Below are 22547 nucleotides of genomic sequence, written 5' to 3'. Positions count from 1 at the left end.
TCCCCATCATTCCAATGAGGAGACTCAGTTCCTCCTTCAAGGAAGGATGCTCTCCTTAGCCGCCCTGAGGGCAGTCTCTAGGCTCCCCCTACCTCTCATGGGCACTGCCAGGGGCCCTCTGTGACTTGTCCAGAGCTGAAACAAGGCTGAGCCCTGTGACAATGACTTCTGCTGGATTCTGGACCCTTTTCTTCTCTCTAGCCCCACTCTCAGGGATCAGAGAGAGTCACCATCTGTCCTATAGGAAAAGGACCAGAGGACACACACCTCAGCATGAAGAGGGGTGGGCTAAGGAGCTGGAAATCTGCCCAGGAACCCTTCTACCTGCTACCTCTGGATGATAGGGCAGAAGCTCAGAGTGAGGCAAGGCCAGTCCTCCGTCATGAGAATTTTCTGAACTGGTGGCAGGGAGGGCAGGGTCCCCTCTGGTAGGAGTCTCCACGGCTGTGAGTCTAAGGCTGACCAGGCCACGAGCTCGCGCTGCACTATCTGCTGCAGGGTGGGGATGAGGGGGAGGGTTAAGATGTGGCTCCTTGTGGCCAATGGGAGAAATGGGAAACCCCTGAAGCGCATTCCCTGAGCCTCCACAGTGGACATTGAGACGCACACTCCAAGGAGAAGGCAGGAGTGGGGTTGCCTGAGGCTGACCCCAGGAGTTCCCAGGCACCGGGAACATGTAACTGATTCCAAGGAGCTGAGAGCGCTGGCAGAACAGGAAGATACAGGAAAGAGAGGTGTTTAGGGGACCTCTCCAATCCCCTACCAGGGCATGAATGTTACGTTCTGATCCCCAAATCTGATGGGTTGTATGTTCACAAGGGCCTGATGGGTCAGATGTTTAAAATATGGGCTGTCTTGGAAAAGCTGACTTTTCTGGTGGTGGAAACTTTATCTCTTGCATTTCCCACCCCTTCTCCACTTGCAGGTCCTACCAGATTGAATCTGGGCCACCTCCCAGGCACCTGCATCCCCAGGGGTGAATGGAGGAGAGGCACATCTTCAGGACCACAGCTAAGGCCCTGATGCCCATGGGGCCCCTGGGTGGCCACCTCCTGACTTCGCCTGCCCAAAGCTGAGCCACCCTTCCCACTTCTCCAATTCAAATACAGTCCTGCTTCTGCTGGTCCCAGGACTCCCCTCAATAGGATTGAAATCAATGAACAATTTGCTGCTATTTGTAGATCCCATCTCCCTGAGATCAGCCCTGCCCACCCTCCTCAGGCTGCTGGGTGACAGGGCTTATCCTCTACCTGGCAAACACCTGAGGGTCTAGAGGAAATAAGGACAAAGCAAAGACCCAGGAAATTTTATTTATTTATTTTGGTATTGGGGATTGAACCCAGGGGCCCTTTACCACTTAGCTACATCCTCAGTCCCTTTTATTTATTTAAAAAAAAAATTTTTTTAAAGAGAGAGAGAGAGAGAATTTTAATATTTATTTTTTTTTTTAGTTTTCGGCGGACACAACAAATTGTTTGTATGTGGTGCTGAGGATCGAACCCGGGCCGCACGCACGCCAGGCAAGTGCGCTACCACTTGAGCCACATTCCCCAGCCCAATTTTTTTTTTTTAATTTTTAATATTTATTTTTTAGTTTTAGTTGGACACATTATCTTTATTTCACTTATTTATTTTCATGTGGTGCTGAGGATCATTTGGTCTTTGCACATGCAAGGCACACGCTCTACCACTGAGCCACAATCCCAGCCCCTATTTTTTGTTTTGAGACAAGGTCTCAATAAGTTGCTGAGGGTCTTGCTAAAGTGCTGAGGTTGGCCTTGAGCTTGTGATCCTCCTGCCTCAGCCTCCCCAGTTGCTGGGATTACAGGCTTGTGCTCCTGCGCCTGGCAGGAATTTGTATTTTTTCAAAAAACCCTCCAAGGGATTCAAATGGAGCTGGTCTGGGGATTGCTTGGAAATTAACAGCTCAGGCTGCTGTCAGCCTTCCCTCCACTTGCTAGTTGTGTGACCCCCGAATCCCTTCTCTGTGCCTCAGCATCCTCATCTGTGAAATGAGGGCAACAATAGCTCCAGTCCCATAGGATGTCTGTCTGGAGGATTAACAGGAAATGCAGGCAGAGGGCTTAACTCAAAGCCTGCTACTTAACAGGCATTCAGTAATGACTGGTGATAACAGTGAGTGTGACAAGGAGCCGGAGCCACCATGCACGCGGGGCCTCCATCTGGCCACCCAGCTTTTCCTGCACCCTCAGTGCCATGGGGTAGGTAAGCTTGGTACCTGCCCAGAAACAGTACACCCATGCCCCTTCCACTGCACTGGAGACCCACCACCATGCTCCTGGGAGGTGGGTGGGAGAGGCCTCTCGAGACGAGGGGTGCGCTGTTGTAGCTTTGACTCTGAGCAGTAGAGGGAAACAAAACTTTGACTCCCTGTCAGTTCCTGACCTGCCAGTTAGGATGCTGCTTAAGGAAGCTGTGAGGTGCCTCCTCCTGGATGGGATCAGGAAGGGGCCCCAGAAGGAGGCTTCGTTACCCCTGGGGGTTGGTCAGTTCCTCAGGTTACATGGAAATCCACAGAGAGCTGGGGATAGTGGAGGCCTGTAGGGCAGAGGAAAGATGGATGCTTCCTTCCTGGCAGGGACAGGTAATCAATTCCAAAGAACCACAGAAACTTCCTCAAAGGGGCTTCAGGTGCCCACAGCTCACTTTCTGCTACCTCAAGAGATACAGGGTACAACAGTTCGAGGTATGGGTTTCAGCTCAGCTTGTCTGGGTTTCTTTTTTTCTACTTTATTGAAATATAATTTACATACAATAAAATGCATACATTTTAAGAGTTCATTTTGAAGAGTTTTGACAAATTTATGTACACATATAACCACCTCTATGATCATGATATAGAACATTTTCATCATCCCCAAAAGCTCCCTGGTGCCCCTTCCCAGTCAATCCCTACCCTGCCCCCAGCCCCAGGCAACCACTGATCTGCTTTCTGTCACTATAGATTAGATTTCTCTTTTCTAGAGTTTCATATAAATGGAATTATGTAATATGTACTCTTGGTGTCTGGCTGCTTTCACTGAGCATAGTGTTTATGAAATTCATCTGTGTTGTTATGTCAGGAGTTTACACACCTTTTATTGCCGTCTAACATCCCTTTGTATAAGACAATCAGATCACCTGTGGGTGGACATTTGCGTTGGTTCTAGGTTTGGGCTGACGTGAATAAAGCTACTATGAAAATACGTGTACAAGGCTTTGTAAACATATGCCTTTTCTTTTCTTAGGTATACACCGAAGAGTTGAATGGCTGGGTCGTATGGTAATTGTATGTTTAAATTTTAAAGAAACTGATGAGCTAGTTTCTGCCGAGGTTGTACCACTGTACATTTCTACTATGAGTGTAGGAGAGTTTTAGTTGCTTCCCAACAGCACAGCCAGTCTTCCAGTGGATGTGCAGTGCTATCTCACTGTGGCTTGGTTTTTATTTTGTTGTTTTGAGGTGCAGAGGATTGAATTCATGCATGTGAGGCAAGTGCTCCAACCCTAAACTACATTCCCAGTCCTTCATTGTGGCATTAATATGAGTTTCCCTTATCGATGACAAATGATATCAAATATTTTCTCATGTGGGCATGAAGATACTGGCCATCTATATTTTCTTTTGGCTTTTTCAGAATTGGATTGTTTGCCAGGGTCAGTGGCTCATACCTGTAATCCCAGCGACTTGGGAGGCTGAGGCAGGAGATCACCAGAGTTTGAGACCAGCCTCGGCAATTTAGTGAAATCCTGTCTCAAAATAGAAAGGGCTAAGGGTGTGACTCAGTGGTAGAGTACCTCTGGGTTCACTCTCCAGTACCACAAAATAAATAAATAAATGCTTAAAAAATACAATCAAATTGCCTTTTTATTGAGTTGTCAGAGTTTGCCGAGTGCAAGTCCTTTGTTAAGAGTAAGTACTGCAAGAATTTTCTCCCAGGCTGAGGCTTGACTTTTTATTTCCTTAACTGTTTAAATCTTCATTCTGCTAGTTCCATATTGAGCAAGTTTCTTGGCCTTTCTGACCCTTAGTTTCCTCATCAGTCAGGTAGGGTGCTGGTGCCCACCATTTAGAGGTGTTTTGACATTTAACCCAGTTAACATATGTAAAGTGCCTGACCTAGAGGAGCCCGTAACTCAGGGTGGCCATGACTGTGATATCTGTGGGCAGTTAATGGCCTCTCCTTCCTTCCCCTGGGTCTGCCCTAGAGGGTGATGTCTCTTTTCTGTCCATCTGGCCTCTGAAGACCCCATGGTTAGCCAAGGCAGGTGCAGGACATCCCGTACTGTCACCCTGCTCCATCCTGCTCCCAAACACTGATTTGGATGTTGTGTCCAGGGATTCACCAGCTTGGAACCTCAGAGAGAAGGAAGTGTCTGTCTCTGAGACCCCACAACCCCTATCTGTGCACCCATAATCACTCATGTACAACCACAACCCCTTAGTCACAAGAGCCACAAAGGCACAGGTGTGCCACTCTGTCACACTCCGCTTGGCGCCTGCACAAACTCAGAAATACCGTGTGACAATTCATATCCCTCCTGCCCCTCCCTGGTCAGCAGTGCTGGGCTCACTGGCCGGACGATGCATAATTCAGAGGTCTGGCCCAAAATAGTCCTAGGCAAGCTCAGCCTCTCGGATGGGGGGTGGAGGAGCAGGGGCAGCAAAGGGAGTGGGACAGCGGACGCCTCGGCCTGATGCAGAGCCTGGAATCTGCCTCCCACTTGCTTGGAGCCTGGACAGAGCCTGGGGGAGCCTCCAGAACTCCTTCCCCAATTTCCCCTTCCACATCCCCAAGTCCTCCCTCCCTGGGAGGAGACAGTCACCTGAGGGCAGTTGGGACCATGGGACTGCCCACCTGGCCATGCATATCTTCTGCAGCTTAGGGTCCCCACCTGTGTGCCTCCAGTTCCCTGATTCTTCCCCAGGGTACAGGCTGAGAGGAACACGGCTCAGCTCTTGGGCATCTTTATCCTTGGTCTCCTGTCTTCACCTCACCAATCAATCAGTTCCTAAGTCCACAAATATTTGCTGAGCACTTTCTGGGGCAAGGCTGGGTCCTAGGACATTGGAGGGCAGCTGGCTGTGCACGGGAGGTTCACAACTAGCAGAAGAGGAAGGACAGTCACAGAAAGGACAAGGACCAGGCCAAGGAGGGACAGGCCACAGTGAGTCAGACAGAGGGCAGGGGAAGGCTTCCAGCTGAAGGCCTGACCTCAGCCAACCTGTCTGGATGAAGGGTTGATCCGGGGAGACAAAAAGATAGGCAGTAGCCCCAGGTGAGTGGGGTGAGTGGGCTGGACAGTAGGTGGCCATCTGGACATCAGTGAGAAGACTGGCTGGAGCTGGGGGCGGTGGTGCATGCCTGTAATCCCAGTGATGGGGGAGGCTGAGATAGGAGGACTGCAAGTTCAAGGACAGCCTTAGCAACTTAATGAGACCCTCTCTCAAAAAATAAAAAGGGCTGGGGATGTAGCTCAGTGTTAGAGTGCCCCTAGGTTCAATCCCCAGTACACCACACACACCTAAGCACAAGGAAATTAGCTAATGAGGAAGTTGTGAGACCGACCTGAAGTGTCCTTCAATCTTTGGTAGTCCAACAAAGACAGGGACCCCTCCATATACAATCCACCAGGGGTTTCCTCCAAGATCCGGTGAGATGGTATTAAACGCTTTGCTTTGGAGTCATTCTGCTCTGGTACAAATCCCAGGGCTGTGCCATTGCTCCATGACCTGGGGCAAGTGAGGAAACTTACTTCTTCACCTGTTAAATAATAGGTGCCATCGTTCCTACCTCACGGCCTGATTGAAGAGATTAAATAAGAAATAGATAGAGTTTCCTTAACCTAGCTGCTGTCCCTGCTGCCTCATCTCCCACAGGCCCTGGGTGGCTCTCCTGGAGATGGTTACTTCTGGAAACTAAAGAGATGGTGCTGCTGGAGAGAAAGCAAGAGGCCTTCTTGGCCGAGGAGGACTTTGACCTGTGATTTGAGACGTAGGACCTGGCTCCAGAATGCCCAGGGACAAAGTAGACTGGTGGGCCCCGCGGTAGGGAGGCTGTCACCCATGGGATACCTCAGTCCCACGACACCACTGGAGTCCCGTGGTGTTTGGTTTGTTTACTGATTTCTTCCTGCAGAGGTCAGCAGGATGCCCTCTGTGACTCTGGGTTCTGGGGGCCTCTCCCTCCTCTCCTGCTCTGTCTCCATCCATCTCTTTGGGCCTCTGGCTCAGTCTCTCCACCACTGCCTCCCTCACTCTCGGCCTCACTAATTTTATCTTTCCTGAGTCTGTCCCTCCCTCCCTTCCCCCTTGTGCCACTGGTTCCCAGGCTCTGATTGCATCTCCCCCACGCCTTCTTGGCTCTTTCTCTGTCTTCTGCTGTTTGGCTCTCCGTCTCTCCAGGGACCTCCCTAAGACTCTGCACTCTTTCTGGGAGTGGAGACAGTTGGGGAGCAGCGAGGGGTCCCAGCTTCTGAGGGGCCCACAGCCTAGGCCCAGCCCTATTGATTGGGTGGGGGGCAGAAGACATCAGCGACTCCTCTCCAAGCCTTGCCAGCGCTGCTAATATTAGCCCAAGAAGGCAGCTCACTGATGGATTAGGAGAAATTAAGAATTCAAATTCTGTAATTTGAATTGGAGGACCGCTGCTTGCTGACAGCTAATACTTCCCCAGAAATTAATGAGTGAAGGAGGGATGGCATTGCTGGTTTTCTTCTTTGACAATATAATTTTCCCCCGTGATCCACATCTTTGAAACCCCCATCACCAGACAGGCTCTTGCTTGGAGGGCTGGGGTCCTGTTTGTCTCAGATCTTATTCCTAGATCCCCATGGATCCCAGAAATTTCTGGAAACTGGACTCCTAATTTCCAGCCAAGCCCTCCTCTGTCTGCTGGTGCCCTCAGCACAAGGCAGACAGGCTCTGAGAGAGGTGACGTGAAACTGGGGAAGAACAGGGTTCAGGGCACAGGTGGATCTTGCTTTTAGCCTCTCTTGGCTCTGCGTGACCCTGACAACCTATCTTTATTTCAGGACTCCAGTGAGTAAAATGGAAATTATAATTCCCAACGATGTTAGGGGATGTTATGCAAAGATGCAAGCATATCGTGGCTATCTTCTTTCCTATCTACCCACTTTCCTGCTCTCCTGGGCATCCTTGCTGTCTGGTCCTTCCAAATGCCCACCTCACAGCCCAACCACACCCACACCTCCTTGAAACTGGCTCCTCCAACAAGTCTGCCCAGATTCTCCCTATTGAGTCTAGCCTAGTGCTCCCAAGTCCACAGGCCCCCATCTTTGAGTCATCTTTTCTGTCAAGTCTTGGAGTTCAGGTTATTCCTGGGAAGAGGGTGTCCTGTCTCTCGTATCAGATTGTTAGATGCCATGAGATGGCACTGGCCCCAGGCCTGGCACCCAGTAGGTGCTCCATAACTGGTCCATGAATGTAACCAGCACCTTCTCTGCTCTTGTGTCTGCCTTGTTGTCCCTCTGCCCATGTTCTCCAAGTGCCCAGGAAATGCTTGCTGATGGCTGGCAGACACGGAGGTCTGCCAGGGTGTGGCCAGTCCTCCCACAGTCCCAGGTGGAACTGGTGTCTTGCCCGGGGTGGGAAGAAGACACAGCCTGCTGTAGGGAGCTCCCTAGAGTACTTTCTCCAAAATGGCACCTTCTAAGCAATTTTTCTAAAGGACTCAGAGAGCACCCAGGGAAAGCCAGACCTCCAGATGATGGAGATGGAGTCAAAGGTAAGGACCTTCATGTATCCTTCCTCCTAATCACTCAACCTCTAGGGCACCCACTCTCCTGCCCTAAGCCCAGGCCCATTCTCTCTGCTTGGCAGCTGGCTGAGTTTGGCCCAGTGGTAGGGAGGGACATCCTTAGCTGCTGGAACAGATGAGCTCTCCATGGCTTGAGTCTGTGGCTCAGTCCCCATGGAACTTGCCATTGAAGAGTTGGCATTGGAATTATCCAGCCATGAAAAACCAGGACACATGGAGAATTGGCTAAAATGGCTTCCTTCATTGTAGGGAGAGGCCTTGGGGGTCACCTAGGGTCAACTCGGTCTTTGACAGATGAGCAAACCGAGGCTCAGAGAGGTTTGCATGTGGTTAAGCTCCAGTTACCTGTTTAGTAGGGAGAAGCTGGCAGGGTGCTTCCTGGAGCAGATAGTCCCAAATCCTTTTCAAAGGCTCTGCCGGATTCTGGAAAATCAGATGTTCTTTACAATTCTGCTTCCTCAGGCCAGTGTTTGAGCAAAATTTTACTCCAGGGGGTCTGAGAAGGGAGATTGGCAGAAAAGTCATTTTCTAAGTGGTTGAGGGTTACTTTGGGCAGGAAACAAGGCCCTTAGAATCCTGTCCCTCTCCAAGCCGCTTCCAATTCACTTACTTGGAAAGTCCCCCGACACACATACTAATATCCTGTTTCCTGCTGAAGTTCATGCTGGATCCAGGGATGGAGAGGAGGTTTTGAGGGGAGAGGGCCCCGGAAGCAGTCCTATCCACTGTTCTTCAAGGCTCCTGGGCTGGCACACTCCCCGTCCTCCCGTGGCCCCTCTGGTGCATAAATCGCCTTTTCCCAGATCCAATTAAAACGGTGTTTGGAGCAAGGTTGAAATAATCACATAATCATTTTCTCCAGTAAAGTTACTGGCTGAAGCCCGATTTGAAAGCTGAGCTGGTAATTGAATCTGAGGGGCAGCGACAGCAGAGGGGCAGGAGGGGGGGGTGGTCTTCAAGGGGATCAGAGGCTTCAGGCTGTCATCACAGCTCCCATCGCCTACGGTGTGTGTATCCATCACTCTCTCATGTCCTCTGGTCACAAATGTCTCTCGGGGCTGCAGAATTCCCACACCATGCAAGGACCACAGGCATGAAACCCATGCCCTCAGACTCATTCCACTGGGAAGGCCACATGCTCATAGTCACCCTCCCAGAGGGGTCACGCAAAGACAGGACTCCAACCCAGGTCTCTGACTGTCTAGCCAATGGCCCTGTCTCCACTCGAGTTTTTTTGTCTCACCTAAGAATTCCCAAGACCTAGAGCCACACTCTCCCCACCCTCTCCTGCTCTACCCATCTCCCCCCACCATTTCCCATGATTCCCTGGGCTGGTCCCCCCATCCCATCCTCTTCACAGAGGGGAGGGGAGGGGATTCCCTGCTTCACTTCTAGACCACTGGGCCATGCTGTGAGTGGATCCCTGTCCATCAGTCCATCAACAGCCAACATGCCCTGACCGGAGAGTCCTGCCTGATCCGGTCCTTCACAGTGTCCTTCCTCCCAGCACTACACCGGGCTCAATATCTGCCACTTGTGGTGGCTCATTTATTTCTTGCCTTCTTTCTTTCTTTCCTTCATTCTGTAAGTATTCATCATGTCCTTATGACATATGAAGCCCCGAGCAGGGTGTTGGAGAAGAACAGGGATAGACAGAATGGCAGTTGCCCTCAGGGTGACAGATACTATAACAGTTAGGGGCCCTTACCTGTGACTGGGGAGACTCAGCTTTCTTACTGAAGTGAGCGCTAAGCTGGGGCCTCAAAGCCACAGAGTGTGTTCTTTGGAGACAAACGCGAAGGCTTGGAAGCAAGAAAGAATCAGGTGTTTGCCTGGTGCAGTGGCACACACCTAGAATCCCAGCAGCTCGGGAGGCTGAGACAGGAGGATTGCCAGTTCAAAGCCAGCCTCAGCAACAGCGAGGTGCTAAGCAACTCAGTGAGACCCTGTATCCAAATAAAATACTAAATAGGGCTGGGGATGTGGCTTAATAGTTGAGTGCCCCTGAGTTCAATCCCTGGTACCAAAAAAAAAAAAAAAAAAGAATCAGGCATGCACTTCGGCAAGTTGTGACCTCAGTTTCCTCATCTCTAGAGTGGGTGCCTCATGATGTTTGCCTCACAGGATTCTGGGGAAGAATGAGGATTGATGTACTTTGTGAAGTGGAAAATTATACTCAACTGCTTATTATTGGTAATGAAGGGCATTTGCTCCCACATCCCAGACAAGTATACCGAGTCTGGGGGAAGGGTGGTTTCATGGGCGGAGTTGGCTGCGGAGGCTAGAGGCAGGAGGACTGGAATTTGAGACGTGTATGGCAGAGCCCTTGTGGTTTTTTGGGATTGGGAGCAGCAGCCAGAGAGGGAGTTGACTGATCACAGGTCTGGGAGCTGTGGGGGTGGGAAAAACCATGGGGTTGGAGGCTGCTGAAAGGCTAGGTCTGACCCTATGGCCAGCGTCCAGCTTCCACGTGGCCAGTCCTTTCAAGTCTTGGGTACTATGGGTCCTAGGAGTCAAGGTGGGGATGTAGCACCCCTGCACCACCCAAGCAGTCAGTATCTCCTCTGTCCTCCCTGCCTTTAGCAAATGTGTACTGGGACTGATCAGCTGACTGAGGGGCAATCTCTTTGCCAACTCCCCAGAGTCCTCTCCCCTCTGCAAGCTCTGGAGGAGACCTCGCCCTGGGCAAGCTTTGTGCCTCCTTTACCAGCTAGTGCCACCAGTCACTGCTGAGCTTCCTGCCCCCTGGAACGCCCTAAGATCATGCCTGTGGCCCTCAGTGCCCTTTCTGGCACAGCCGGCCTCCTGGTCAGAAGCTGCAGGGGTGAGTCATGGCTCTCATTAGAGCTTAATTAATCAATTGAGTTAATCAGACAGCTGGGATGTGCTGTGGTTGCAGATGGGGGTGGGAGAGAGAAAGCCAGAGCAGGAGGGGCTGGGTGGGGGGAGCTGGGACTGGCAGGGCCTGGGTTGGAGTGGAGCCTGGCAGGTTGGCGAGGGAGAAGGGTGCTGGCCAAGTCTGCACCTGAGGTTGCTGGAAAGAAGGATTGAATGGGCTCAGCAAGGGCCCATGGTGGTGGCTCAGAGAGGTGCCCTTTGCAGGGTGCCAGAGGCAGAGCCCGGGGGAGTGGGTGGAGTGGGGATGGAAGCAGGACTTCTCCCCCCTCTGGCTTCCTCTCTCTTTTTTATTCTTTGTCACGTGGGTTTCTGAAAGCTGTCTGAAATCCTTATTTGAATGGAATGGGAAAGAAAAAAGACAAAATAAGGTAGGTCTTCACATTCCCAGTTATCCCAGAGGTCTGCTGGCAGCATAGATAGGGACCCAGGCTCAGAAAGGAGAGACATGGTGTCTGTCTGCTGCTTGGGCTCTGGATATCTGGACTGGACGGGTGTGGGGGTGCTGGAGGGAGCGGAATCAAGGGCGGGCAGGAGTCCAGTAGAAATAGAGGGGGGCAGCACCTGAGTGGAGTTTGCACTGTGCTTTGCAAAAATGTCGATTCATCTATTTTTCCTCACATCTGACCTTGGTGTTACCTTGGGGTGGGGCTCAGCAGGACAAGAAGTGAAGGGGGAGGGTAATTGGATTCTGAGGGGACTCTGGACACCACTGATAGTGCTGTCCTCCAGAGGCTTACCCTTTCCATAGTGACCCAGGGTGAGAGATAGAGTTTGAGGGCTGGGGACACAGGAGGGACGGTAGGAGATGGATCAGAGAGACAGGCATTTCTTTCTTCCTTCCCTCTTTCTCTCTCTCTTTTTCTCAATACTGGGAATTGAACTCAGGGCCTCACACAAACTACACAAGCATTCTACCACTGAACTATATCATCAGCCCCAAATTTTATTTTGAGACAGGGTCTAAGTTGCAGAGGCTGGCCACTTAGAAGATTAGGCAGAAAGCAGTTGTGGAGGGAGAATGTCAGTGGAAGCAACTCTGTCTAGGACGGTTCCGCAGATGCAAGGGACCTGAAACAGGACAAGAGAAAGTGTGTTTGTGCACATGTGTGGATGGGTGTGGATGTGTACATGAACTTGGGTGTAAATGTTGTGTATACATGAGTGGGTTGGTATACGCGTTTGTGCACGTGTGTTTGTGAGTGTGTGCCTAGAGCAGTTGTTCTTACCCTTGTAGGGGTCACTGATCCCTCCAAGGCTTGACAAGAGGTTAGAGTCTGGGCTTGGAAAAAAACACACACTCACCAGGCACATTTTGCCTTTGGTGACGAGGACTAAGTGGGACATTCACAAGATCTCCTGAAGCCCACTTGCTCAACTCCCGAGGGTGTAAATCTAAAGTCTCAGATCTCCCCCTTAATTGCAGACTCTACAAAAGATACAACTGAAGGCTCGAGGGGGACCCAGCAGGTGTGCTGGGGGCACTTAGTCTTGGGGGTAGCCTGGTGCCTGTCCCCTTTCCCTTTCCCTGGCAGGACAATTCTGCAGCCAGGACAGAGAGGCCTGGCGGGCCACTTGGACACAGGATCAGCTGTCTGGGTCATGGGAACTCCAGGCTGTGGCCCCCTTCTCTGGCTCCCAGCATCAGCAGAAAATGTCAGGCTGGCCCCGCGAGGGCTGCCTCTCTGCCCTCACTGAGCGCCCTTCACTTGGCCCTGAAGTAGCTCTGTTCTCTCTTTCCCACAAATCCTAGTGCTGAGAGCAGCTAAGAAAGGGAACCCCCATTTCCTGGGCCCAGATTGAGTGCTCCAGCTCCTCTGCTTCAGGGTTTGCCAGGTCACATCCTTCCTAAATCCCCCTCCCCATCTTTCTTCTGCTGGAGTCTGCCCTCCGGAGTCATCCTTGAAGACCCTGGGAATAGATCCAACGATATATAAAGGGCAGCCTTGGAAGAGGCTCCCTCCCTGTCCCTCTGTCCCTCCCCACCACTCTCTTTTTTCTTCATATGTTCATGGCTTACAAACCCACACATGTTGGATAAGAAACCTTTCTTCCACAGTAGAAGTGGGGTCAATGTTGACCACTCCTGTTTTAGAGACGGTGTAGCTCAGAAAGGGGCCTGGCCTTAGCCCTCTCAGCCAGAAGCTTCTGGAAAACTTTTCAAGTCCAGCTGCTCTTCCCTCCACACCAGGCTGTTCCAAATGCCAGGATATGCCAGAAAGGGAAGCTGGGGGTCTACCCAGCCCAAGGTCTAGGCCGGCTGGGGCCAGAGGTGGTCTACCTACAGAAGGAAAATGGCGGCTGTCAGTCTCCCTCCCCCAGAGAGCCCCTGTGGGATAGATACTGTGATCCCTTAAAAGCCATAAAATTGGGCTGGGGATGTGGCTCAAGCGGTAGCGCGCTCGCCTGGCATGCGTGCGGCCCTCCTCTGCACAACAGAGAACTTGTTTCAATACCTGTTGGATGTTAGTCATATGCTAGACCAATCAGGTAGGATGCAAACTTACACTCTCCCTTGGCAGTTTAAGTTCTCAATTCTGCAGGTATATGGAAGGAGGAAGAAAATAGATTCTAATAGTCTCCATTGTATCTGCAGGCTGCTTTATTTGCCATTGACTAGAAGGGTTTAAAAAAAGGGGGGTGCTATTTTGGGATTATCTTGTGACACTGCACCACATACAAACAAAGATGTTGTGTCTGCCGAGAACTAAAAAATAAATATTAAAAAAAAATTCTCTCTCTCTCTCTCTCTCTCTCTCTCTCTCCCTTTAAAAAAAATAAAATTAAAAAAAAATAAAAGAACTACAATCTAAAATTTAAAAAAAAAAGCCATAAAATTGTCCCCTCCCCAGCAAAAGGGGTGCTCTGCCTTGTATTTCTTAGGGGGCACAGTTTGCCCTCTTTGACTTTCAGAAGTCCATCCCCACTGTCCTGGGGGCAGGAGTCCCTATTCTATGGGCTTCTTTTTTAAAATTATTTTTAGTTGTAGATGGGCATGATACCTATTTTATTTTATTTTGGTACTGAGGATTGAACCCAGGGGTGCTGAACCACTGAGCCACATTCCCAGTTCTTTTTTATATTTTATTTAGAGGCAGGGTCTTGCTAAATTGCTGAGGCTGGCTTTGAACTTTCGAGTGGCTGGGATTACAGGCATGCACAACTGCACCCGTCTATGATAACTTTATTTATTTATTTATTTTTATGTGATGCTGAGGATCGAATCCACTGCCTTACACATATAAGGCAAGCACTCCCCCCACTAAGCTGTAACCCCAAATCATCTGTGGGCTTCTTTTTCTAGATCTGTGCTGGTTATGGTAGCCATTCAGCCCATGAGGCTCTTGAGAACTTAGTGCTGCATGCTGAATGCTGGATACTAGATATATTCGGTTAAGTTAAAAAGTACTACTTCAGGGGGCTGGGGTGGTGGCTCAGTGGTAGAACGCTTGCCTAGCAGGTGTGAGGCACTGGGTTCAATTCTCAGCACCACATATAAATAAATAAAAATAAAGTTCTAGGGCTGGGGATGTGGCTCAAGTGGTAGCATGCTCACCTGGCATGCTCGAGGCACTGGGTTTGATCCTCAGCACCACATATAAATAAAATAAAGATATTGTGTCCACCTAAAACTAAAAAATAAATATTTAAATAAATAAAGTTCTATCAACAACTAAAAAAATTAAAAATTTTAAAAAAGTACTACTTGAATTAATTTCTTCTTTCGTTCATTTTTTACAGATACTAGGGGCAGAACCCAGGGCCTTGCACGTACTAAGGCAAGTATTCTAGCACTAAGCTACAACCCCAGCCCTTTTTATTTTTTTTATTTTGAGACAAGGTCTCACTAAATTGTCCAGATTGGCCTTGAACCTCACCCACCTGAGTTGCTGGGATTGCAGGTGTGCTTTTCTTCACTCTACAAATGTGACTACTAGAACATCATTTAAGAGTATGTATCTTTTTTTTTTTTTTCAAGAATTTAACCTTAGCTGGGCGAGGTGGCACCTACTTGTAATCCCAGAAGTTTGGGAGGCTAAAACAAGAGGATTGTGAATTCAAAGTCAGCCTCAGCAATTTAGCAATGACCTAAGCAACTCAGTGAGACCCTGTCTTTAAATGAAATATAAGAAAAGGGCTGGGGATATGGCTCAATGGTTAAGGGATCCTGGGTTTAATACCCAGTACAAAAAAATTAATCTTTATTTTATTTATTTGTTTTTATGTGGTGCTGAGAATCGAACCTAGAGCTTCAACTCATGCTAGGCAAGCAATTTACGGCTGAGCTATAACACCAGTCTGTATCATTTTTGTGTGTGTGTAGTGCTGGGAATCAAACCCAGGGCCTCATGCATGCATGGCAAATGCTCTACTACAGAGTCACACCCCAGCCCTCTCATTACATTTCTGTAGAACAGATCTGTGGTATGTAATAACAGCCCTTTGGCAGCTGTATGGCAGGCTGTACTTTAATTTTTTTTTGCAATTTGGGGGATCGAACCCAGGGCCTCACACGTTAGGCAAGTGCTCTGCCACCGAGCTACATCCCCAGCTCCATTTTGTACAATTTTATTTAAAACTGTGAGATGAGGGGAGTGGGGGTTGTTTATCATTGTCCTACAGAAAAGGAAGGTGAAACCACCAAGTTCAAATGAAGTTCAAATGACTGGGTCAAGGTCATGCAACCACAAAAGAGAGGAAGCCAAGATTTTTCTTGACTCTAGATCTGAGACAGCCCAGAGAGATGCCCCCCCCCACATGGGCATTGACCCACCCTGGTCCCCTCCCTGCCCTTTACCCCTGCAGAAGCCACTCTTCTGTCCCCATGTTCTGGGAACCTTCCATTAAAACAGCCCGTTTTGAGACCAGTGCCTCTTGATCCTCCATAGAAGCCAGAGCCTGATCTCCCATTAGAAGCTGCAGCCTGTGATTTCCCCATCAAAGCTGGTGCCTTTGCCCTGCCATTAAAGGCCTGGCTCCTTTGTACCTGCTGCCACTCACACCAGTGCCCCTGGGCAAAACATGCCAAGGTACTGCTCCCTGGCACATACCCACTTCCTCTCCTACCCTTGGTCCTGCCCTCTGCCTGGGCTCCACCTCATCTGTCTCCTCCTTGGAGATGAGCATATTAAAAAAAAATCACAGGATTGTTTCTTTAATTTCTCCCCCTGTCCGTCCCTGGAACGTGATAAAAATACCCAGCATTGATCTTTTTTTCTTTCCTTTCTGCTGGGATAATGTTTACCCAGGTGTCAATCAGGAGAAGAATTTGGCTTCCTAATTTCTCTTCTCCTCCCTGGGGGCCACACGTCTCCCCGCCTCACATGGACACTGAGCTGGAATCAAGGTTACTAATAATCCCCCAGCACACACAGCCACCGAGAGCACATATATTAAAGTCACATATTGATTTATATTTTCGGGTCCCTCTGCCTTTCTGCCCAGCCTCAGCCTTTCTCTCTGCCAAGGAGAAAAAAGAATTACACAGCTATATTTATCGCCAAGATGTTTAGTGTAAAGAGCATTGTGTCCAGAGGTAATTCCCACCCCCCCTGGCCATCTTTGGGGGTATTTTAAAAAAAATATTATGGCATCACCAACCCATAAGCATTTATCTTTTTGCTGTTTGTTCTTTAAATTTTCCCTGAAGGAAGCAGTAGGGGATTTAAGGTAGATTGTCAGAAGGACTTCCTGAGTTGATAAATGGTGAGTTGCTATGCCCAAAGACATTTTGCCAGCAGAGATAATGCTGCTGCAGACGGGGCATAGTGGGTTAGAAGTGTGTGTGTGGAAGGCAGGGCAATGCATTCAGTAACCTCCAGAAGTCACCCGCCTGTCCAAATAGCACTTCATGCTTAGTGGCTTATGGCCTTGTAGTCCCATTTCACAATTAGGAAAATTGAGGCTGGGGAGTGAGTTTGCTTCTCAGTGCAGCTCTGGGTTTCATGTCAGCCATGCTTATTCACCCAGACTCCAGGTGTGATGGGAAAAGAACTGTCCTCTAGTTGTGGCTGACTTCTTCATCCCGCTGACTCCTGGCTGAGGAGCCGGTGCAGGGAGGCAAGGATCCTGAGAGGATGGAGAGCCTCCTTCCATAAGGAAGGGCTCTCCCAGCCTTCCCCCACACCTCTTCTCCCACCCAGAGCCCCTGTCACTCTGTCTGCCTGAATGGCCTTTAAAAATGCCAAATTATTTGACTCCAGTTGAGGAGGGGGAGCCTTGGAATGGCCGGGTGTTGAGTATAGGAAGAGGAGCTAACGCACAAACCTGGCACTGGCTTCCTCTGGCCTACTGGTGAGTCCTTCCTTCTTGTCTTGCACATCCTCTCTTTTCCTCCTCACATATGATCTGAGAGATTGAGGACGTTGGCCCATTTCACACACTAGGACACTGAGGCTAAAGGACTTGACCAGGGTCCTGTAGCTGGAAAAAGGCAAAGCCTCGCTACAGCCCAGCTGTCCTGACTCCCAGGCAGTAGGTAGGCATGGCCTTGGGGTGTTCCGCACAGTGTGGCTCAGGAGCCTCTGTCCACCGTCCTCAGCTTGGGCTCCTTTCCTGAATGCAGCCTTGGGCTCACCTTCAAGCCCAGCTTCTTCCAGTACTGGAGAGCTAGCTTCTCCTGTGCCCCGCATTCATCTGGGCCGGGTCACAACTATTCCGGAAGAAGCCCAATTGGCCCCTGCCAGAGACTCCAGGGGGCTGCCTGCCTCCTGCCTCCTCTTACATTTCAGCCACTTGACTGGACTGCCTCCCTCAGTGTCCCTCCCTTCATTCTAGAGGCTATTTTGCCCCTCCCCCTGCATGGCTGAGAACTAATAGCCGTGGAAAGCCTCTATGTGCCAGTTCCCGTGCTGTTCCTCCATGTCGTCGACCCCACAAGGTTGGGCCCCAAATTACAGATGAGGAAACCCAGGCTGACAGAGCATGAATGACTTCCCCAAGGTCACCTGGTGGGTTAGAGGAGTTGCTAGGATTGGGGCTAGGTCCATATGACCCAAAGTCCTTTCTTTGGAACTCACTGCTACTCTCGGGTTGTCCCCATCAGTCAGGCCCGGTGGAGGGGGGCGGGCAGACCGCGCAGGGCGCGGTGGGAATCAGAAACAAGGACCCTCCCGGGGAACTTTTCCCATTGAAAATCTGTTCCCTCGCGGCCACGGGTGATGTATGGCTGTTGCTGATGAGAAACGTGCGCTGGAATGGAGGCGGGCGGCGCGGGCTGCCCGGGCGCGGGCAGCGCGGCATTGAGATTCTGCAGGGCGCGGGGGGCGGCGCAGGCCCTGACACGGGCCGGGTAATTGATCTGGAGGTGCCAATTTGCAGCAACTAAATATTTGGTTTCTGCTTCTGCCTGCTCCACGCTCTGCTCAAACAAACTTCAATTAAAAGCGAAAAGCGAGGGGTGGGTAGGCGGCGTGCCCGGGTCCCTGCGGCCCGATCGATGGCACCGAGCCTGCGGGCTGCAGAGCGCCGCGAGCCGGGCGGGGGACACCGCGGACTAGGGCAGGGCGGGCGCCCTCTTCCGGATCGCCGAGCACCGGGCTCCCGGCCTGCGAGAGGCTATGGCGAGGGAGGGACAGCGGAGGCGGCATTAGAGTCCGGGCGCAGGAGCTTAATCTCAGCTCGCCGGAGCGGACAACCGCCCACCATGTGCCATGCGATGGACACAAATAGAGGCAGTTCGGACACTTCCTCCCCGCCTGTCTGAACCTGTGAACTGGGGCAGAGACTTCGGAGAAAGAGAGGTCCCGGAGCACTGGCCCTGCTGCTCCCCGCCCCACCCCAGTTCACCGCAGCAAAGGAACTTGGAACAATCCTTCAGCATCTCTCCTTTCATGTCGATCCATATGTCCACCACTAACTTGGCCAAAGAGCTAGAAGTGAATTCAACCCAGGCCCCAGCCCGGAGGGATTCCAAGAAGGTTTGGAATTGGGGAAAGAGCAGTGAGATCCTGGGGAATTGGGGAAGGTACCTGGGTTGGTGGCTATACAGACTGGAGCAGAGGAAGTCACTGGATCCCAGAAGTCTCCTTTTGGGGTTGTAAATAGCAACAATAGTCAATCATTGGGTGGAATTAGTCCTAGGTAATTTTCTGTTCCTCAAAGATCTTCCAGTACTTTGAAGGAAACACCCAGGAGCAGGGAAGAGGAGCTCCTCTTTGAGCTGGGGAGCTGGGTCTGCTGGTTGGGCAGGAAGTTTGGAAGAGGGCCTAAAACAGTTGGGGAGAGACATGATGAGGGGTAGGGTTGGAGTAGGCAAACAAGCCTCCAGGTGGGCACAGAAGGTGGGATAGATAGGGGGCGGAGGGGACTTTAACCTGAGATCCGGAGGTGGAAATTAAAGAGCTGGGAAGCTAAGTGAAGAGTACTGTCTGACCCCTGCCCCCAACTTCTGCAGCCTGCCTTCTGGAGTGGAAGGGAAGCTGGGGTGGAAAACTCACCCTTTCCTCAAGCCAGGCTGCTGCTAGTCCTCTCAGCTGCAGGCTGGGCCCCTCTCATCCCCAATTCCCACTTCCCTTGGGATACTCTTGGCCAGGGCCTGCTGTGGAAGTACAGGTCTTGCCTGTGTGGCTCCAGCTTCCAGGCCCCCAGACAGCCCTACAGGGCTCCCCTGGGTGAGGCCTGGATGCCATCCCCATTTCCACCCCCACTCCTTGGGGTTCTATAGGAGGCTGGTCTCACCATCCCCCCATCCTATCCTCTTCAGCTTCAAGCAAATGCCTTCCCTCCAGGACCCTCTTCATCCACCCTCAGCCCCCAGCTCTCTTTGTGGCTTGGGGCATCAACCTCCCCATCACAGAGAAGCTGGATCCAGAGCTTTGAGTGAGGCTGAGGAAGAGCCCCAGGCCAGTCTGTCCCCAGGAGCCTTCCCATCCATCCTCTCCTGCCCCGGGGGCTGCAGCACTCCCTGCTTTCTGCCTGGAGCCCCTTCCCAGCCTGCTAGCTGGGCGACTGCTCCTTCAGTCCCTCCCTCCCTCCCTCTCCAGGAGCGCTGAGCTGTGGAGCAGAATGATTTCCTGTAATTGGCCAGCAATCCGGCCGCCCGACTTGTTCTATCGACATGCTGGTTAGCTGGAAATTGTATTGGAATCTGAGCGATGGGGAGGGGAGGGAAGGTGGGGGCAAAGAGAAGCAGCTTTGGGACCCAGCTGGGTGCAGCCTCAGCTCTACCCAGAAGACAGAGGAGTCACAACCAGCCATGACTCCTCTTTCTTGGAACAAGCAGGAAAGCAACCCATGACACCACATCACCTCTTCCACTTCTAACCTTCTCTCCAGACATCTCCAAGGGTCTCCCCTGCCGGCTCCCATGTGCCCCCGTGGCCTGGGGTCATCACTGCCACCCTATTCCCTCTCCTGCCCCTGAGATTGTTTTTCACTGACCTCAAGTGCTTTTGTGAGGACAAGGGGTGCTCAGCAGACATGATTCCTCTCCCATCCCATTTCTGATCATGAAAGCTGATCATGGAGAGTCCCAAATCTTTCCTTGCCCCTCACGTTCCCCTAAGGAAACAGAACAGAGCTGAAGAAAGATCGTCAATAACTACTAAAGACCAAGGAATCAGTGCAGTGGCACAGGTCTAATCCCACCAACTTGGGAGGACGGGCAGGAGGATAGTAAGTTGGAGGCCAGCCCGCACAATTTAGCAAGCCCGTGTCTCAAAATAATACATAAATAAAGGGCTGGGGGAAGTAGTTCAGTGGTTGAGCTCTCCTGGTTTCATTCACCAGTATCACGCAAAAAAAATAATTTTTTTTAAAGGGCTGGGAGTGTAACTCAGTATTAGAGTGCTTGCTCAGCGCGGGTGAGGCCCTGTGTTCAATCCCCATGCCACTACCAAGGTGTAATTGACCCGGGCAGTGAAAGTAGCGGGAGGGGCACCATGCTGGAGTCGAGCAGCTTCGCGTTACTCTCGCGGGTTACTTCAGCCCAAGCTTAGGACCTCTGTAAAATCCTGGCCCTGCCTCCCTCACTCCCTCGCAGACTTCAGACTTGAGATAACCGCGTGAAGGTGCTTTGAAAACTGTAAAACTGCAAATTACCCTTGAACCAGCCCGGCCTGCGGACAAGAATGGTTTTAAGGGCCTGCCCGTGCCCTGCCCTTCATCGGTCCAAGAGGCGGGTGAGCCTGCAGCCCTCGCAGGCGTCCTTGTTGCTCCACCCGGGTGTTGAGTGAAGCTGGGGAATGGGAAAAAGGCCCCGGGCACATAGCTGCGGGTAGGGGATAGAGCCACGTCCCTTCGTCCCACATCAGGAGAGCACGCAGGGTATCGGGGACCGTAGCCTCGGCGCTCAGGAGCAGGCGCTCGCCCGTGCCTCGCCCGCCACCATCCCGAGGGAGAAAGTTAGGAAGCGCTCCCTGAGCGCGCGCCGCCTGGGCCGGGTTCCAATCCCGGAGTGTGCTGCCACCTGCCGGCCGCAGGGGAGGCTGCTCTCTTCGGCGCGGGGCTGGGCTTTGGCTGTTTGCACAAGTGGCCCCTAGCTGAAGTCTGGCTCTTGGAGGCAGGCTTCTAAGGCTGCCTTCCACCAGCCTGGGACAGGGAGACCAGGAGTAAGGAGCAGCAGAGCAGAGGTACGGACCAGGGCCAGGACAGGACGCATTTACAGCTTCTCCACACCTTCCAGCCTGCCCCACCTCTGAGTTCTACATCAAACTCAGCAGGCTGGGCCAGGGAAGTGAATTATTTGGAATTTTACAGTAACCAAAGGTTTTTCACTGTCAACCTTTTGTTACGTCATATAAAAGCCTGCCTTTATAAATCTAAGGCAGGAGGTCAAACAGCAAGTAGAGAGCTGGGTCAAAATCCCAGGTGGGGGATTTTGAGAAGCTTGGTGTTACTCTTGTTGGTTACTTCAACCCAAGCTCTGGACCTCTGGTGCCTGGGGTTGTGGCTCAGCAGTAAAGCGCTTGCCTAGTATGTGCAAGGCCCTGGATTCAATTTATAAATAATTAAAATAAAGGTATCATGTCCAACTACAACTAAAAAAACAAATATTAAAAAAAAAAATTCCCAGGTCTCCTTATCCTCCTGAGAAGGGGGCAGAGTATGGAGCCTGGCTGGTCACCCCAAATTGAACCCCTCAACCAGAAGGCCTGGAGTAAATACAAATGAATGTCAGCTACAGACTGGACAGATGCAGTAGTGTTTACAGACATCCATTAAGTCAATTAAGTCATTTTCTTTCTTGGTACCAGGGATTGAACCCAGGGGCATGTAACCACTGGGCCACATCCCTTGCCACTTTTGGGGCAGTCTTGCCAAGTTGCTGAGGCTGGCTTTGAACTGTTTCAGCCTCCCATTGCTGGGATTACAAGTACGTGTACCACCACACCCAGCCGTGAAATAATTTTCTTAATTACTGGGCTAACAGCATCACGAAAGTCCATATGCCCCTCCCCACCCCCAGGTCCTGCCAGGCCCTATCAAACTGGGGAAGCAGCAGGTTTTGCCACTTCCAAGCCCAGTCCTTCTTTGCTCCTTGGGAATTTGCAGTGAGTTAATGAGCTGGTCTCTGAGGTCTGAGCAGCTCTAGGAAAGAGGCATCAACTATGGCCACAACTGTACCACATTAGTCACTTTTTTCTGGCCTTAAGAGGCTGCTAGTGCTGGATTCGCACTTATCAGCAGATCTGTGGGTGCTGGTAGTGAAGGCTAGTGTCTATTTTTTTTTAATTTTGGCAACGCTGGGGATTGAACCCAGGGCCTCACACATGCTAGGCAAGTGCTTTACCATTTTATTTTGAGGCAGGGTCTCATTGAGTTGCCTAGACTGGTCTCAAACTTGCAATTCTCTGCCTTAGCCTCCTAAAATCACTGGGATTACAGATCGGTTGAGGTGGTGGCTATGGGTATGTGTAATGCTGCCCAAGC

This window comes from Marmota flaviventris, chromosome 17, assembly GCF_047511675.1.
Source record: "Marmota flaviventris isolate mMarFla1 chromosome 17, mMarFla1.hap1, whole genome shotgun sequence".
In the NCBI taxonomy this organism is placed as follows: Eukaryota; Metazoa; Chordata; class Mammalia; order Rodentia; family Sciuridae; genus Marmota; species Marmota flaviventris.
Note: the sequence above shows the minus strand (reverse complement) of the source record.